At 46.7% G+C, this 7931-nt stretch overlaps 1 protein-coding gene across 2 annotated transcripts in view; it reads right to left on the reverse strand.

Annotated features, from left to right (window-relative positions):
• Window positions 1–7726, reverse strand: part of PRELID3A (PRELI domain containing 3A) — an 87192-nt gene extending 79466 nt beyond the window's left edge. For both annotated transcript variants that reach the window (XM_059895417.1, XM_059895398.1), the window contains exon 1: window positions 7603–7726. The gene's annotated coding sequence lies outside the window, so the exon portion shown is untranslated. The remainder of the gene's footprint in view (window positions 1–7602) is intronic.
• Between the last annotated feature and the right edge of the window lie 205 nt (window positions 7727–7931).

A 7931-nucleotide genomic window follows, 5' to 3' on the forward strand; every position in this document is an offset into this window, starting at 1 on the left:
GTGTAGGGCTCCGTGCTCCCAATGAGGGGGGCCCAGGTTTGATCCGTGGCTGGGGAACTAGATCCCACACGTATGCCGCAACTAAGCGTTTGCATGCCGCAACCAAGCATGCCACAACTAAGGAACCCGTGTGCCGTGGTGAAGATCCCACGTGATGCGGCTGAGACCCGGCACAGCCAAAGTAAATAAATAAATAAATATATTTTAAAAAAGTGCTGGAGAGGGTGTGGAGAAAAGGGGACCCTCCTACACTGTTAGTTGGAATGTAAGTTGGTGCAGCCACTGTGGAAAATAGTATGGAGGTTCCTCAGAAAACTAAAAATAGAATTACCATATGATCCAGAAATTCCACTCCTGGGCATGTATTCAGACAAAACTATAATTCAAAAAGATACATGCAGGACTTCCCTGGTGGCACAGTGGTTAAGAATCCGCCTGCTAATGCTGGGGACATGGGTTTGAGCCCTGGTCCGGGAATATCCCACATGCCGCGGAGCAACTAAGCCCGTGTGTCAAAACTACTGAGCCTGCGCTCTAGCGCCTGCGAGCCACAGCTAGTGAAGCCCACGTATCTAGAGCCTGTGCTCCGCAACAAAAGAAGCCACTGCAATGAGAAGCCCACGCACTGCAACGAAGAGTGGCCCTCGCTCGCCGCAACTAGAGAAAGCCCGCGCACAGCAATGAAGACCCTATGCAGCCAAAAATAAATTAATTAATAAATAAATTTATTTAAAAAAAAAAAGATACATGTACCCCTATGTTTATAGCAGCACTCACTATTCACAATAGCCAAGACATGGAAACAACTTCAACGTCCATCGACAGATGAATGGATAAAGATGTGGTACATATATACAATGGAATACTACTCAGCAATAAAAATGAACGAAATAATGCCATCTGCAGCAATACAGATGCAACTAGAGATTATCATACTAAGTGATGTAAGTCAGAAAAAGAAATACAAATACCATATGATATCACTTATATGTGAATCTAAAGTATGACACAAACCTTTCTATGAAACAGAAACAGAATCACGGACATAGAGAACAGACTGGTGGTTGCCAAGGGGGATGGGGCTGGGGGAGAGAAGGAGTGGGAGGTTGGGGTTAGCAAATGTAAGCTTTTATATATAGAATGGATAAACAACAAGGTCCTACTGAAGAGCACAGAGAACTATATTCAATATCCTATGGGCTTCCCTGGTGGCGCAGTGGTTGAGAATCTGCCTGCTAATGCAGGGGACACGGGTTCAAGCCCTGGTCTGGGAAGATCCCACATGCCGCGGAGCGACTAAGCCCGTTAGCCACAATTACTGAGCTTGCACGTCTGGAGCCTGTGCTCCGCAACAAGAGAGGCCACGATAGTGAGAGGCCCGCGCACCGTGATGAAGAGTGGCCCCCGCTTGCCGCAACTAGAGAAAGCCCTAGCACAGAAACGAAGACCCAACATAGCAATCAATCAATCAATCAATCAATAAAATAAATAAATCTTTAAAAAAAAAATATCCTATGATAAACCATAATGGAAAAGAATATAAAATAGAAGAATGCATATGTATGTGTGTGTGTGTGTGTATACATATATATATATGTATATACACTTAGAATCACTTTGCTGTACAATAATTAAGACATTGTAAATCAACTACAATAAAAAAAATTCTACCAAAAAAAAAAAAACATTGGTAATGGAAACTGAAAATGATTCAAAGAAATGGAAAGACAACCCATGCTCTTAGAAGAATTAATATTGTAAAAATGGCCATACTACCCAAAGCAATCTACAGATTTAATGAGATCCCTATCAAATAACCCCTGACATTTTTCACAGAACTAGAACAAATAACCCTAAAATTTATATGGAACCATGGAAGACCCAGAATTGCTAAAGCAATCCTGAGAAAAAAGAACAAAGCAGGAGGCATAACCCTCCCAGACTTCAGACAATACTACAAAGCTACAGTAATCAAAACAGCATGGTACTGGCACAAAAACAAATGTATGGATCAATGGAACAGAACAGAGAGCCCAGAAATAAACCCACACACCTATGGTCAATTAATCTTCAACAAAGGAGACAAGAATATCCAATGGGAAAGAGAGAGTCTCTTCAGCAAGTGGTGTTGGGAAAGTTGGACAGTCGCATGCAAATCAACGAAGTTAGAATACACCATATACAAAAATAAACTCAAAATGGATTAAAGACTTAAATATAAGACATGACAACATAAAACTCCTAGAAGAGAACATAGGCAAAACATTCTCTGACATAAATCATACAGATGTTTTCTTAGGTCTCCCAAGGCAATAGAAATAAAAGCAAAAATAAACAAATGGGACCAAATCAAACTTAAAAGCTTTTGCACAGCAAAAGGAAGCATAAACAAAATGAAAAGATAACCTACAGACTGGCAGAAAATGTTTGCAAATGATGTGACTAACAAGGGCTTAATTTCCAAAATATACAAACAGCTCATACAATTCAATAACACAGAAACAAACAACCCAATCAAAAAATGGGCAGAAGACCTAAATAGACATTTCTCCAAAGAAGACATACAGAAGGCCAATAGGCACATGAAAAGATGCTCATCATCACTAATTATTAGAGAAATGCAAATCAAAACTACAATGAGGTACCACCTCACACCAGTCAGAATGGCCATCATCAAAAAGTGTACAAATAATAGATGCTGGAGAGGGTGTGGGGAAAAGGGAACCCTCTTACGCTGTTGGTGGGAATGTAAATTGGTGCAGCCACTATGGAAAACAGTAGGGAGGTTCCTCAAAAAACTAAAAATAAAGTAGCCATATGATCCAGCAATCCCACTCCTGGGCATATATCTGGACGAAACTATAATTCAAAAAGATACATGCACCCCTATGTTTATAGCAGCACTATTCACAACAGCCAAGACATGGGAACAACCTAAATGTCCATCAACAGATGAATGGATAATAAAGTCGATGTGATATACACACACACACACACACACACACACACACATATGTATACACACACACAACGCAATACTACTCAGACAAAAAAAGAATGAAATAATACCATCTGCAGCAACATGGATGGACCTAGATATTATTCTACTAAGCGAAGTAAGTCAGAAAGAAAAAGACAAATACCGTATGATATCACTTATATATGGAATCTAAAATATGACAAGAATGAACATATCTATGAAACAGAAACATACACACAGATATAGAGAAGAGACCTGTGGCTGCCAAGGGGGAGGGGAGTGGGGGAGGGAAGGGTTGGGAGTCTGGGATTAGCAGACGCAAACTATTATGTATACAATGGATAAACAACAAGGTCCTACTGTATAGCACAGGGAACTATATTCAATATCCTATGATAAACCATAACAGAAAAGAATATGAAAAAGAATGTATATATGTGCATAACTGAGTCACTTTGCTGTACAGCAGAAATACAACATTGTAAATCAACTATACTTCAATAAAATTCAAAAAGCAAAAACCAAAAAACACCTTCAGCTCAGGCCACCTTACTTCCTCATAATCAACCCCCAGCCCACTTTGTTGTCACCCCTGTACACAATCAAGGTAATAGAGTGGGCCTGAACTAGGGGATACCAAGAGGGCCCCAATGGCTGTGGATTAAGGAACAAACAATAATGCTGTCCAGAGCATTACAATGGAATATTTTAAAATCATTCTATGACTTCTCTCATCTGGGGTGGGATGCTTTGACTAGCCTGGTGGAAAAAGTCTTCTCTGGCATGGGCCTTTCTCAGACTAGCCTAGAAGTCACAGAGCTCTGTAATATATGTTACCATAATAACCCAGGGGGAAAACTAAGGCCTCCACCTCTCCTCCAGCCCATCCAAAGAAGAGGAGAACTGGCAAATAGACTTTACCCAGATGCCATCCTCCCAGGGATATAAATACCTTCTGGTCTTTATTGACACTTTTACCAGATGGGTGGAAGCCTTCAACTAAGATCGAGAGAGCTCAGGAGGTAATAAAGGCATTACTAAAGGAAATAATTCCTCTGTTTGGGCTTCCACGGTCTTTACAAAGTGATAACGGTCCCTCTTTTGCGGCTAGGGTTACCCAACAAATCTCTACTGCCCTAGGCATTTGCTACCACCTCCATGCTGCCTGGAGGCCTCAACCATCAGGGAAGGTGGAAAGGGCAAATCAAACTTTAAAAAGAATCCTGGCTAAACTTTTTCGAGAGACATTAGAACCTTGGACAAAGTTTTTACTGATAGCCCTCTTGAGAATCAAGGGGGCACCTAAAACGGGGCTAGGGATCAGCCCGTCTGAAATGACTTATAGTAGGCCCTTTTTATCCTCTGACATTTTGGTGGATACTGAAACCAGTGAGCTTATTAAGTACCTAATTAATCTGGGACTGGTCCAAAAGGCGATTTCAGAATATGGAAATCAGGCCCCCAGCCAGGAAACTGACCCCATTCATATTCAGCTGGGAGATTTTGTCCTCCTAAAAACATGGAGAGAAGCGTCCCCCTCTGATCAATTACTGTGCAAGTGGAGGGGCCCTTACTAGGTCCTTCTCAGCACCCTTATTGCAGTTAAATTACAAGGGATCAACAGTTGGGTTCACCTGTCCCAAATCAAGCCAGTTCCTCTTGAGTCCAAACAGGACCCTGGCTATGAACAGGAAGACACCTCCAACTGGACCTGTGAGCCCACCAAAGGCCTGAGGCTCCTATTTAAAAACTAAGAAGTTGAATATATACTCAAAGGACAGACATCTTTGGCAGATAAGTAAAATGATTTGGTGGGTTGGACTCTTACTCACCATTTTTGCTATTATTCTCTTACTTACATTTTACCAGTTCACTTAACCACCCCTGCCAGGGAAGAACTCCTCTGTCCATGCTGGGTTTAAAGAAGACTGTTCACTTTTAGCTCGCCACCGCCACCATGAAGCCATTATTCACCCTAAAATTTCTCTCCCTCCTGTGGATACCTGCACAAGGGGGATGGAGCGGCAACTGCATAGTACAAATTTCCTCCACCACAGGAAAAACTGAAAATCTTACTAACTGCTGGGTCTGCCATGCCAACCCCCATGAGGCCCCGGGGGGACCCATCTTCTACCCAGCCTCGGCCAACACCTCCCTCTATACTCTTAACCAGTCCAATTGGTCTTGGGACCCACCCACAGAAGTGCTTCTCTCCACAGTCAATTGGACATGCTTTAACCTGTCCTCAGTCATTTGCATTAACTTGACTGGTAAAGTACCCAGCCTTTCCCTAAAACCCACAGGGATCATATCTTCAAACTTTCAAGACTGCATGATCTGACAGCCATCTTTAGGGGTAGGACACAACCCATATGTTGAAGGTCTATTCAAAGATACAAATGCAAAAGGTGGACACCTGAAGTGACCTCAACAGAGCTAGATGAGACACAGAATTCCACCCATTGGACATGTCTGGCATCCCTGGGATCCCGGGAGTCCACGACCTACCCCCGTTTTGGAAACTGGAAAGCGGGCACTCTACCCCCTCCATTCACAAAATATAACGTGACTGCCTCACATGAAGAGGAACCTCTTCCCCCATATAAGACCCACTTGCCTGAGGTGGGGATCCGAGGAGGGCCACTTAGTCCCAGCTGCACCTGCTCAACGAATCCCAACCTCACCTGGCAGAGCCAGCTTCTTCAGGAAAACAGATCCCAGACATGGCTATGTGCTCCAAGGGGACACATCATAATTTGTGGCCACCCAAAAGGAAGGCTGCAGGGTCCCATCTATGTGAATCCCCTCTGAGCCATGGGCTACCAATGCATACATAAAAGATTAACCATGGGATCCTACACACTCGCCTTTTTAGCCCCTGGGGTAATATCCATATATAATATCTCCATTCCCCATCCCTGGCTCCAGCGTGCGATTGGCCTCCTCCTGGCAGGAATTGGAGCTGCTATTGGCTTGGTGGTCCCACAGGGAGGCTTTGCATACCACAAGGCAATGCTTCGTAACCTGTCAGTTACTCTACCTACTCTGGCCAGGAGCACGGGGAATGCACTCTCCAGACTCTCAACCTCTCTTAACTCCCTAGCAAATGTGGTGATGGTAAAAGACTGGCCTTGGGTTATCTCCTAGCTTAGAAGGGAGGGGTATGCACAATAATAAAACGTGTTGCACCTACATCAACGCCATGGGCCAGATGGAAGAAGATATCCAAAAGGTATATAAACAGGCTCAATGGCTATACATTTTTGGAAAGGGTAACCCCAGCGCCGACTCCATTGGGACCGTAGTCAGAGGGGTATTACATACCCCTGGTTCTTACGCCTACTTGGACCTCTGATCGCAATAGTACTTTTACTGATTTTTGGCCCCTGCCTTTTTAACCTGCGTGTTAAGTTTGTTTCCTCCAGATTACAAGTTTCACCTGCAGATGATGGTACGCCAGGGATTTCAACCCAGCCCACATGAAGATGGGGACTATCAACATCACCTGGACAGGGTTGCAGCCTCCCACTCCCCACTCTCCATCCCTGCTTCTGCCAATGACCCCGAGACCCCTATCTCTGACAGATGGCAAGGTGGTCTGGACCCCACAGGTAGGCACAATGCCCCTGCTCGGCTTGAAGCAGCTTCAGAAGACGGACCATCGACCCTTTGACCCTTAAAAGATTTTAAGGGTCCAAACTCCTTGAGGGGGCCAGTGTTAGAGCAGGCAGTTGGCCAGATAAGAGCAGAGAAAGGAGGCGTGGGAGTCTGACAGGAAACCATACATCTTGTGACCACAGGGGTCCTAGAGGCAAACAAGAAAGGCAGGAACCACCAGCGTCCGAAAGTAACCTTCTGCTCATTATGCCCTCATTACAACAGAATTAACACTGTGACCGGGGCAGTACCCATCCTGCACCTGAAGCCACGACAGACCTGAAAAGACCAAAGAGGACCAAAACTCCCCCGTCCTCGGGGAAGCGGAGAAGGGAAATAAGATCGAGAGAAGTCTCCCCTGAGTCCCGCCCTGTAATGAATATTCTTCCCAGCTGTTTCCGCGCCCCATATAACCAACTCGCGGTAAGAAACTCAGGGCAGCTGCTCACCCGAGCAGCCCGCCCTCCCTCCCGATAGCGTGCGGTCGCTCAGTAAACCCTCGCTTCGCCTCCGCGGCCTCCGTGTGGGGCTCTGAATTCTGTGAGGAAACAAGAACCTACCCTACGGTGACACGGCCAGGTGGGCAGAAGTTGACCCGTGAACTCAGTTCCCGCTTCTCCGTTCTTTGGTCGCTGAATAAAGCCTGTGCTGTGTGGATCTCAGCTACGGTCACGTTCGCCTACTCGAACCCGAACCGGAAAAGAACGCTCCCTCCCCCCAGGCAGAGCCCACACGACTTAACCGGCCACAGTAACTCACACATTTTCCCTCGTTTCCCGCTACTCCACCTCGTCTGGGAGAACAAGTTCCTCTCACTGCTGAGGGACTGACGGCCGCGCAGCTTCACCTGCTGTGGGCCCGGTTCCTGACGGCCGCCCTGGCTCCTCCAGAGCCTAGGACGGTGCCTGCCACGGACAAGGCCCCACTGAATAGGCTCTCAAGCAAGTATGTGACGAGGGACCTACCGAGACAGGTGTCCGAAGGGTCGAAGACGGCCTCCGCCCTGAGGGAAAGGGCCACCCGGCTGAAACCCAGCGGCCTCGGCGGGGCCGACCCGCGCTTTAGCCCGTGCTCTAGCCCGTGCAGCGCCAAGGCTAGCGCCCCAGCCCAAGCCCCGCCCTCCTCCTTCTGAGCTCCTCCCCTCAAGCCCCGCCCCACCTTCTCAGCTCCTCCCCTCAGGCCCCACCTCCGCCCTGACCCTGAACGCTGCGGAGGTGGGGCCGCGGCCCTGCCCGAGGGCACGCCGCCGTGCGGCTGACGTCAGCGCGCCGGGGCGGGGCGGGGCGCGAGCAGA

Source organism: Balaenoptera ricei, chromosome 14, assembly GCF_028023285.1.
Source record: "Balaenoptera ricei isolate mBalRic1 chromosome 14, mBalRic1.hap2, whole genome shotgun sequence".
NCBI lineage: Eukaryota > Metazoa > Chordata > Mammalia > Artiodactyla > Balaenopteridae > Balaenoptera > Balaenoptera ricei.